Below are 12,263 nucleotides of genomic sequence, written 5' to 3'. Positions count from 1 at the left end.
GAGATTTGTACGCAGCCTTTGCATCTGGATACTGACGCTGGAAAGTCTGAACGTCTTCGCAACTCCCACTAACCCTTTCCTCTCCTGTCATCAGAACAGTGCCTAATATTTTAATGTTTTCCACAATAACTTGTTTAATAGTTAATTCTCTGTTCATCACAAGGGCCATAGGCCTAAATAATTAGAAGGGCACTGGGCTCAGAGGATATAATTAATGGGATAATTTAGCATAATAGAAAATATGTGCTGTTATCAATGCAATTAATATGTCATGACCAATGTGTCAATGTGAAATCGGTAATGAATGATATGCTAATTATGTGAATTCCATAGACAGAATGTTGTGATAAGGTTAATTCATAATTAGTTATAGATTTTTTTTATTTCTACTTTTGCTCATGTATAAAGTCAAACGTTATTTCTCGATGACACATTGCTGAGGCAATAGTTCATATTATCTGATTTGTATGTCAATCTGTAAACATACTAGTTTTAGAGCACATCACAGTGTGAACTTTGTAACTTCACAGTGTAGAGTGGGCCCAGTGGTGCGTAAGATCGTCTCCTTTTTATGCACTGTTTTTCTTGTTACACAGAGAGAGGGAGAGAGAGAGAGAGAGATGGAAAACTATTTGAAATACTACTACTAGACAGACATTTCGAAATAGACGCCAGTGTCTCACCATAATACATGGCACTCCTTTTTTTTAGACCTCGTTGATTGTTGATAATTTTCAGTTTATATACTTTTTTAAACTTAGCAACGTTTTATGTGTCACACGTAAATTAATTTGACATACATTATGTAATATTGTTATGTCCATTCCCTTTTGGTTGATCAAATATTTCAGTGAGCCTCCATTAGCCCATTTTCCTAAACGCACGTCACAGGACACAAATAAATAGTGTTAGTCACTTTGGGAATTAACTGTTTCAAAAGTAACAGATTTCCCCAATAGCGTGGTCCTGCCTTGCTTTGGGTGGCTATTTAGTTTGGAAGTTGCGCAGATGTTGCCTTTGTTTAAAAAGACGGTAATTAAGGACAGAGGGACACAAGTCTGAAAAGACTGACCTATTTTTCTTTTGATCAGCTGTCAGAGCCGGAGCAGGGGGTCCCTCACACAGAGGACCGCTTCCAAAACTTTCAGCTGGCGACCCACCAGCTCACAAATTGGGAAGATAGAACTGTACCTGACCGCAAGGCTTTGTATGGAGAGACGAATGGCATAGTAGTTGCAGATAATGTGACAGATAAACAAAAACCTCTGACACCATCATTGGCGGATTTTTTTGTTCTCACTACCCCGCCAGGTCGCCACTTAAATTGTAGAGATATTCTTGGCTGAAAATGGGAGTTATTCATGTCAACAGATCGATGTGTGTGCAGGGCAGGTCCAGTGAACACACATTTCCTTTCTCTGCATCTACAAGCTATGATGAGTTCTGAAAATACAACACACTTATAGGCTGGTTATTCCTAGTAACATATTTCCCCGACTTTTGACATATAAAGATGTCTATCAAGTTTAAAAATAAAACGCATTCAATACTACTTTTCTTTACTGTAAAGTATTTCTGAATCACAGAACATGCAGAAGGCTATGTATCTACTGTCACCTACCACATTTAAGACTATGGCCTTTTTTAAAAAAAGATCAGATATTATAAATATAAATTTGAATATCATATTAGGTTAGGTTGTCCATTTTAGTTTGTAGCCTAGGCTATACAGGCCTTGCTATTATATATTATATATTCGTTTAATACCTCTGCTATTTATATTGATTTTATGAGACAACGCGATTGCGTTAAACATGTAGGATAAAGTGGCAGATGAGTACGGATTCCCGCTTTCACGTTTGCAGTCTAACCACATGTTTACAGGTTGAATTATGATGCGTGATCAAGTAATTCGGCCTGGGTTTCTTTTCTGTGTAAACTCAAAAGGTAAAACCCAAAGACAGGCCTGAATAACTCTGGGTCGATTGGCACTGTTTCCCCCCTTGCCCTCCTTCATTTGTGTCCTCTCCCGAGCCATCTGCTATGGAAGTCCAGGGCTATTGATTAGAATCATTGTGCTGCGGACCCCATGCTAATCTATACCGTTAGTGGCCATCAGTTTGCGCTTTGCATTGCATCTGTCCCTGCGCCGCCATCTCCATGACCTAGCAGTTTTGAGTCTGTGTACCGTACAGCGGAGATGTTCGGTGAGTATCTGGCATTCCATTGTCATCTTACACGTAGCGGTCGTCTCCGAATGCGGGAACGGCCGGATTGAGCGTCTTTTTCTCTGCGCGTTTTAATGAGACTATGTGGTGTGGTGAAGCCAATAGCTGTAGCGACCGATGGTCTGCTTTGCATACCGTCAGGACAACGTGTGGCCGACCAACAGCCGTTTTAGAGTTGTCACAAGAATCAGAATACCTTATGTAGCCTAACTAACTTTTTTTTTTTTTAACAATATTTGGGTTGGTAACCACAAGACGGTGCTCAGTAACTTAATCTGGCTTTAATATCGTTATCAAATGTATTTATAATCCTGAAATGTAAGTGTTAGCACATTCTGTATGTCAAATAGGTAGACAATACTAAGATTATTTAACTAACATTTGTGTATTAAGTGTAGCCTATAAGATGTTAACCAAAGTGTGTGTGTGTGTGTGTGTGTGTGTGTGTGTGTGTGTGTGTGTGTGTGAGAGAGAGAGAGAGTTGTGTCATAAAGTTCTTACACTCAACTAATCATCTTCTGTTTTTTTACACAAAAATAGACGTGCTTATTATCATTATTATTATAATTATTATTATTGCATGATAACCTTTATACTAAAATACTTCCATTTCAATAGATATTCATGTATCAGTCTACACACTGGTCAGGCTACATATGATTTAATAAAACAATATGGGCATATGCTGCTACACTGCTGAGAAAAGTTTGCCAATGCATAGGCTATATTTTAAAAAAAATACTGCAAGTCATACATCGCATTCTGTAACATTTTTTAAAATTCTCAGCATGCTGTTAGAATCAATCATTGGAAGCTTTTTGTATCAGGTCATTTGTGGAATGGCAGAAAAAAGTATTTCTTCTCCGTTTGTGTATACGTCGAGGATGAACTCTTAAAAGTTAGTGAGAGGCAAAAAGCCGAAGTGTGCCGCCTGACATTCAACTGCAAAAAGGCAATGCCCTCTCCCCCTCCTCCCTTAGGTCTGGGCACGAGGTCCCATTCTTTGGGTGGTGTTGTGCGTGAAATCCGTTTTAATAAGCACACAAAAGATAATTATTTACTTCTCTTTTAAGTGGAAGTGGAGCGCGACTCAAGTTGAATCTTCTGTTAGTGAATAGAGGAAGTATTGTGCTATATTAAGCAAATGTTGCACGTTTCCTGTTCCTTTAATACAATATGTTAGGTTAGTTTTATCCATAATTTAGCGTTGGTGATGTTAGTGATGTTGTTTACTTACATACATCATTCCACGTTTTACTTTAATTTTATGCTTTGTACAGTAGCCTATTTAGGATCAATACCACAGTGTCTTAGCGCATATATTTAGCACGTTAAAAAGACTAAAGGAGCTGGCTAAATTATTCTTCGTGGGAGGAATAAAATAAGCAGTGCATTAGTATAGTATTGCAAAGCACCACAAGCCACAGTCTTTCTGAGCAAAGAGGGTTGCGTCCACATCTCAGGGTAGTGGCTTTGGTGTCAGTGCCCCAGGTCCGCTGTTTACTTTTCAACAACTTTGATCCGATTAAAACTCCTGTTATATCTGATGCAACTAGTCAACCTGTTAAGTCCATGTTTGATATACTTTGTCCTGGTACGTTTAACGAGAAGCCTAATTGCAAGTAAGCGCATCGGGCTTTTTATCTCCAATAGAGAGCGAGAAAGGCCTTTGAAATGCAACAGATAGGACCGAGCGGCTGATTTATTTAACAGTGTGGTGAGAGAGATGGAAAGGTGGAGATTCTCTCAATACTCCGTGATTATTTAATGCCCCCGGGCATGCACTCTTAATCATTACATCTGATTTAATTATTGATTGATGTGTTCGACGGCAACAATTAAAAATCTTAACAAACGTGTGTTTTCCCAGACGCAATTTACGCATTAATTTCGCGTTGTAATTACTTATTTTTCTTATGTTTCATGTTCAATCCATCATGCAATATTATTCTTCAATATTATTATAATTCATCTTTTGTATGACTCACTAAAGTTGTACGATAAATTCTATAAGTAGGCTATAACTTTTGAAATCAACTGAGCAGTGAAGATGTTTGCAATAAATAGCCTAATATGGCATTTTGTATGTTTCCAAAATATTGCAACAAATCCAAGGCTGGTGGTCTCTCCATGTTTACACATAGGTGTAGCCTATTACAAAATTGTGAAATATCAGTTTATGCTACAACAAATTAAATGTCTATGTCATATCCAAAAAATATATAGTTTACCCCGAGACTCCAAGCCAGGTCTTCAAATTGACTATGTTAGCCATGATAATTCAGGAGCAATTCCTTCTCCAGGATTTTTAAACATCTAGATTTAAACTATTGGCACAAAGTAAAAAATATCTCTTAACTTTCATAAAAGCCCTGGATGACAGGTTTATGTTTAGGCGTGTTTTGAGAGGCCATTCTGTCTTACAAGTGAGGAACATTAGAGGACAAGAATGAAAGGTCAGTAAAGATCAGAGGTCATCCCCTTCAAACCCTGGCCATCTGACCCTTCACACCCCCACATGGGCAACACCACATTAGCATAGCTCTTTTGAGAGGCTTCAGTCTCTCAAGACTCCAGTTCCAGGTAGCATTTCCTTATCAAGGCAAAGGTCCATTTGGCATAATACAATGAATGACAGGAGTAAGATGAAGATGAAGATGAAGATGAAGATGAAGATGAAGATGAAGAAGACTTGCAAAGATTCCCCTTTCCCTTTTTCAACAACATTATGAAATGATAATGTAGAACATATTATTATTATTATTATTATTATTATTATTATTATTATTATTATGACGACTATGTGAACTTCTGAAGGGATGTGGGTTGTATATTGATTGTTTTAAAGGGACTATTTTGGCTGAGTAGGAGGACCACCAGTTAGAATGGCTGAGTTAATGAATAGTTTCACTGAGTGTGTGCAGCAAGTTGTTATCATTCTCTCTGACATGGCACTGTCCCTGTGTTACTCAAAACACAAGAGGACTGTTTCTTACCTCACTCCCTCCCACCCTGTGATTATGTACGCCGGAAATTATACTTTTAGTCACTAAATACCAGCTAGCTTTAGAGTGCCATCACAAATGTTTTTGATTGATTCTGGTGTTATTGAAGGAATATAATGTGGTGAGTGGTGTGGTCTTTTTGTCGTCAAAACAGTCCTAAAGGGCTTGTTTGCTGCACTGTTCTTGACTGGTGACCTTTGCTGTTTTGCCTCTGACCTCTAGAATTACAGAGCAAGACCAGTACACATGCTCCTGACTGACCAAACAGCAACCACAGGATGGACCTTCATACTGGAGGTTATAAAAATGGGTTGTGCCTGAAGCGTTCATTTTAGCTGTAGCTACCAGTCAATGAACTAGAATTTGGATATTTGGATATATTTTACTATCATATTTTCCTTGTGAGATTTGATTATTTTGTAAATGTCTTGTATTATTCTGTGTTTTTTAGAATAATTGAGTCATATTTGTACTATCAGAGAACATTGGTGATCACTGACTGGCTGTGTAAATTAAATGGTTACAAGGTAGAAAAGCATCTTTGTCCAGTCCAATCAATAGCTGTTTTGCATATGAACTTACATACATATATCACTAACATGCACCAAAGCATTTTACGGACTGAAGGAGAATTACATTTCTTCAGTGCCATGATTATTATAATTCTGGTCATTTTGTGAAGAACATGGCACAGGGAGTGGAGTCTATAGGGACAAAATCCTACTGTTCTATGGGCCATATTAAAATAATAAAAAAAATATATGTCCACACAGCAATATATGTATTCATTTTCTCTGTTCAAAACTCTCTATCTCAGTCTCTCTCTCTCTCTCGTGCGCACATACACACACTTGTGCTTGCGCGCGCACACACACGCTGCAGTAGATAAAAAAAAACATACAATTTACACACACACACTGCAGGCAAAAATATACGGTCCCTGTACTGTATATAAAATGTGACATATACACACATATGACGCTTGCCTCTATTTTGACTCCCAACATGGATGCTGTGCACTTCCTCCTGTTTCCAGCTCCCCTCCCGCCTGGGAGCCTCAGTGGGTGCTGCCACTGCATTGATCTCAGGAGGTGCTCTGCATAATTTCTGTTTGCATTATGCACAGGGAAGCTGAAATCACAGCCTCACATCCCCAACATTTAATTGGCACACCAGAGCGGCGAGCTGCAGCTACTCACAAACTCCTCACACAATCTTAAATAATGCTGTCAACTGCTGACATTTAGTCTGATGTCACTGCTCTTTTTAAGTAAAAATAAAATATCTGAAAAAAATGAATCTATTGTTATTTGAAAAGTTTGAGGACAAGAAACATACACAATTATCAGTGGATAAACTAGTGTGTAAAAAAACATTTCCAGTAAGGAAAACGGCACCTTTTCTTTTCCCTCAAATGTATGGGTGCTGTTGTGACCAATGTTTTATTTGGACATTTTTCACATGAAACACAAATGCAACAATTCTCTCTGTTTAACTGTGATTAAAATGTCCGTTTTCTGTATGAACACACATTGTGTAAGACGAGAGATGCACAAGAGAGTACTACTCGCCTGTCCACACAAGAGTACTTTTCACACTCCTCACAAAACACGGAAAAGCAGTCAGTCAGCCGCAGAGGAACGAGGCTCTTATTTTCATGGAGCCTCCGTCTCTGTGCAAAACGGCCCATTTGGTTTGGCGCTCCTTAGGAATCATTGCTGTTGCTGTGGAGAGGAGAGGAGAGGACTGCTGTGTTGAAGAGCATGCGCGGATAGGCTCACACAGTCAATGGGAGAATCAATGATGCACTTACAAAACCTTTGTTTTCGGTGCCTCGCCATAAAAAGGAAACACGCAGTCCGTATATAGGCCTTATGGGGGAAATACACTGTAGCTCTGTAAACAAGTAACACACCGATGTTAGTGAAGGCCTATGCTAGTAAAATTTGAAAAAGTCTGCTGGTTTTGTACTATTACTGTTTTACACAAGAAATGTGACTCTGTGTGTGTATATATCTGTCTAAATGGTGATGAAATGCATTTCAACATGCAGAATGCTCATCATGCAGGTATGTTATGTCTTCTAACTGCTTGATAGTTGATTTATTTGATGATGACAAAGCATTTTTCATTCAAGGCAGAATCTTTGTAAAAAAGCAGGCTCCCTTAGATGAAATCCAGATAAATATGAAGTGTTTTCTGGGAACTTTGGTAGGGATGCATGTCCTTTGCAAATGGAGAAGTGAAATGGGACCTGACCTATGCTGTCCTGTTATGTCATTCTGTTCCATCCCTGACTCCATCCCTGACCTTTGTCCCCCGAGCATCGAGAGGTCAGGGGTCAGCACATGGGAACAGTCCCACTCCACCAATGGGACAGTAGGCTGGGATCAGATTCCAGCTTTGGCTGCTGTACTAATGGATATTCATTCAATATAGTCTATAAAACAGTCACATCATATTCTTGTTTGCAGGCCTTATTTTGATTAGATTTGACTTCATAAATTTGAATAAATGTGTCTTCAGCACACAAAAATGTAAAGATGCCTTCTGTTCTTTCATGTATGACCTCCTGACCACAATGCGTCATGTAGGCTGTACTATATTATGGCCATACAAGCAATATTTCACTTTGCATATGATTCTGGTAAAAAAAAAATGTCTTTAGGACCATTGGACGAGATGTTTAATTTTTGTTGTGTGTTTACATCTGTGATTCCTAACTACCAGGTCTCAAATTGAATGTTAACCATATACTGCTGCATCAAAAGGCTAGCATTAATTTTAAAAGCATGCCTTTTGTCTTAAAGTTGATCAATAGCCACTCACCTCTTTGACATATGGATTACCTATAACACATATCTAACAATATTGTTTACAATTGATGTCTCTTGTATTATCTTGTTTAAAAGTAACATTGGAAAACAAATAAAGCCACAAAAAATGACCACCCATCTACAGATACGCACTTAGAGACGTCTTTGATGGTAAAGTATTGACTCACTTAAGGAATATGTTTTCAAAGTTTATGAGCTCTATGTTTGCAATTTATGATGCTCCAAAACAAAACAACCCCATAACATCACCATTTATATATGTATCATCCCAGGAGTTTTCATAAAGCATATATTTCAGATACACAAATACAATTATTAATTAATTAATTAACATGACTATAAAAGGAATTGCATTCTTCAGGTTTATTGTGTATACTTATTGTAGTAATGACATGTAATGCCATGTAAATAGCTAAATCTGACCAGATGTTCAGAATATTTACAAAAAAACCATTTTTATTTAGGATGCCAAGGAAGAAAAATTGTTGAAAAATATACAAAATAAATGGCTGATTTGATGGTGTTTTAACAATGTCACAACTGTTATATACTTTTAAATGAAAAACTGCCTTGAGGTTATAAGAAAACACAATTCTCATTGGATTCAAGAACCTGAATTTTATTAGTTATCCCATTGCCAGCAGTGCTTTCCTGGGAAATTGTAAAGGATTTCAGATGTCTTACATTCAGAATTTATACTAACTCATATTTACAGTATTTTCTTATGATATATTTTAAGAATCCACTCTCCTGTGAGTATTGCAAGACAAAACCAGTACAACTAATAAAATCATCAATGCACTTCACTCCAAAACTGAGGAAGATGACAAAATCTAAATGAAATGAAGGTAGTATCAAACATTCAACTAGATCTCTAAACCCTTCATGGTTCAGAACCATCTTGAGACTTGTGCTTGATAAGAAGTGGTACATTGCTTGAGAAGCTGAAACAACAAATAGAAGTACAACACATAGAAACGCTGGTTATGACAAATACATACGTTGCCCTGCAGCATAGAGTGCATATACATACCATACATTAACTTTTTGTCCCAACAATCCACATTTGTGTGACCATTTACAAGCAATCTGTAGGAGGATAGACTTCACACAAATATCCTTATGACTGAATCTTACAATCTCTAAATAAATGACTTAGAGATAATGGTCTTTTTAAAGTTTAAAACCAAAAACAAAATAAAATTGTAAAAGCAAGTTTTGTGCAACAAATATTAGCAGTTTGGTTTGGCATAGGTTGTATTTAGTTTTAGCGTGCTGTTACTCATGTGTTCTACATATGATAATGTTCTACATCTACAGAACAAATTGTTACTCATGTATTCTACATATGATAATGTTCTACATCTACAGAACAGGCCAAAAGAGCAAAGCAAAAGCAATGGGCCACATGGACACAAGGGTCACATCTCCAAACAAACAGCGTCAGTCACCGTACATGAGTCATCTGTGAGCTCATGTGTCCTCTATGTCTACAGAGTAGACAGATAGTATAGTTGAATATTATTGTTTATTTGACATTTTTATTTTTTTATCCATTATATGCATAAACCTGAAATAAATACTGCAGCAACAGCTACAACATGATATCAAATCAGACCTAAAAATGTCCAGATGAGATAGACTCCCCAGATATGGTTCAAGAAAACATAATCTGCACTGGATTTTAGAATGTAGAACTTATAAGGGCTGACCAGTGGGTCTGAGTTCCACACCAAGATAAATTGAAGCCACTAGGCCCCCAGTCTCTGTGCTTGTTACAGATTGCAGACGAGAGCATTCAGAGTCATTGGACAGACTTTTGCCTCTAAATGTCTTTGGTAAAATAATTATAATTATGTGATTTGTTCCAGAAAATGCCATCCCTCTCGCAATGCTTAATAAACTTTCAAAACAAAAGGCCCTTTATGAAAACAATCTTTTTTGACAGGTAAAATGATATGCTGAAACACTCAAGTACAAGTGCCTCTTTTAAGACAGGAGGATTAACGGATAATTAATAATTATGGTTTATATATATATATATATATATATATATATGAAGGTCGACAGGAAGCAAGTGGGGGAGAGAGATGGGGTGGGTTTGGGAAATGACCTCAGGTCAGATTGCAACCTGGGTCCCTGTGGGCAGTTGTACCCCAACATGGTATGGCCACTGTAGCCACTTACACCACAGCACCCTCCCTAACAGATACATTTGCCAGCCAGACAAATAACAAATATGACAAGAAAGTTTGTCTAATTAGTGGAATAAACATAATTAATGTTATGAGATGAGATTTACATCTAGGTGACAGGAAAAATTTATCTTTTAACTAATTTGCATTTACATGGATAAATGCGCACAGAAGCCACTCTGCAGATTGACCTAAATACATTTCCTGAACACACAGACTCAATTGATAAGACCAATTATACAGTTCATCCACAAGAAATACCAGTGAATAACACGTATGTGCAATGCTACATCATTTTGCAATGAAGAGGGAAAAAAAGGTCAGGAAAATTGACGCTACAGCGACTGTATAAAAATATTTGCCACATTTCCTCAGTCCGTAAGTTTGCATGAAATGTCTCATGTCATGTCCACGGCAACCGACCACGTTGCCACTGTCCAGGGGTGAGGTCGCCTGGACAGCCCCCCAGCTTGGGCAGCCTCCTGGGACAGGTGGTGGCAGCGGGCGGCTTGGCGGCAGGCTGTGCGGTGCGGCGTGGGGCTTGGGTGGCGTAGTGCCCACATAGCTGCTGACCCAGGCTGGGAGTCGCTGCTCTACAGGCGGAGCAGAGATAAGCTGCTTTCCCCTCTCCCTGCCCGACTGGCCTCCCTGAGGGATTCCCACATCCTCTAACCATGGCACATCTGTGCACACTTCATCCCAGCGTGTACACACACACACACACACACACACACACACACACACACAGATACAGAGTGGCAGAAAGGAATGGGAGCACATCTGTGCACATTTGAGCAAAAACACACCCACACATACAGCACCTGACACACACACACACACACACACACACACACACACACACACACATGTGAGTACAAAGAGCTTACTGCACATATGCAGCACCTATCTAAGCAGATGATAACACATCTTGGTACATAAAGCCTGTGAAGGCATGTACACACACGCGCACACACACACACACACACACACACAAGGATATGCTATGGCTCTGCAGATGAACATGTAAAATATGGACTGTATTTAATGATGTCTTATGATGGTGTGAAATCAGATTTTCTTTCCTCTGCAAATCTTCAACTGAAATAAAACCATGGGAAGTACAAACACTGGCATGACATACATGGACACTCTCACATATTTATACAGTCAAGTGCATATACTGCTGTACACACACACACACACACACACACACACACACACACACACACACACACACACACACACACACACACAGAATGCATTAGTGGGATGAGGTTAGATGGAGTGAGGGCATACTGTGACAGAGAGAATCTGGCATACTGGGGTCACACTCATGTCATGCTCAGTGGTGCAAATATCTGCTCAAACTTCTCCGAGAGGATCAATGAGAGGAGCAACACAAAGCCCTGGCCACAGACAGACTATTTGGCTAACAGAAAACAAGCCTTACATCTATCTATCTATATATCTATCAAAACATATCATCTAAATAGAATCATTCTGCATGTTAATGGCCCGTTGGCAGCCTTTGTGGATTACTGAAGCATGCGGATAACACATGCCATTTAAGGTTAATGTACATTTCCTTTCTATTTTTCAGTTAATATGGATTCAAGTCCGAAAGTTAAATACCAGCAGGAACTCTAAGAAGATGTTTGCTGTTATCTAAATTGTGTAATTTCATTCTACAATCTATGTGCATCGTTTGGTCCTTAATACGAAATGGAAAGCATATGAATGGAAACATCCTACATCTATAAACTGATTGAATAGTTCAACGATAAGTAACAGTGAAGATACAGCATTAGTGTAGCTAAAGGTTATGCATTTAGTCCTAAATAAAATCAGCATTGCCTTCTACACCAGAAGCTATTTGGTTTACTGCTGGCTTCCTCAGTTGCACACATACTTCTCTGTACATGGGCTAGAGTGGATACACAGCCTTGCGTTATATGAATGTGCTGATATAGTTTCCCCTCCCTACCACTGTCGGCTCAT

The 12,263-nt window shown here is 38.6% G+C and overlaps 1 long non-coding RNA gene across 1 annotated transcript; it reads left to right on the top strand.

The window, feature by feature from the left end:
* Nucleotides 1-1,997: 1,997 nt before the first annotated feature.
* On the top strand, nucleotides 1,998-5,534 carry LOC121680635. Its single transcript, XR_006021762.1, has 2 exons — nucleotides 1,998-2,207; nucleotides 5,456-5,534. It is a non-coding gene; the product is annotated as an uncharacterized LOC121680635 (long non-coding RNA).
* The last annotated feature ends 6,729 nt before the right edge of the window (nucleotides 5,535-12,263 follow it).

Source organism: Alosa sapidissima, chromosome 13 (genome assembly GCF_018492685.1).
Source record: "Alosa sapidissima isolate fAloSap1 chromosome 13, fAloSap1.pri, whole genome shotgun sequence".
In the NCBI taxonomy this organism is placed as follows: Eukaryota; Metazoa; Chordata; class Actinopteri; order Clupeiformes; family Clupeidae; genus Alosa; species Alosa sapidissima.
Note: the sequence above shows the minus strand (reverse complement) of the source record. Positions and strands in the feature narration are given on the sequence as shown.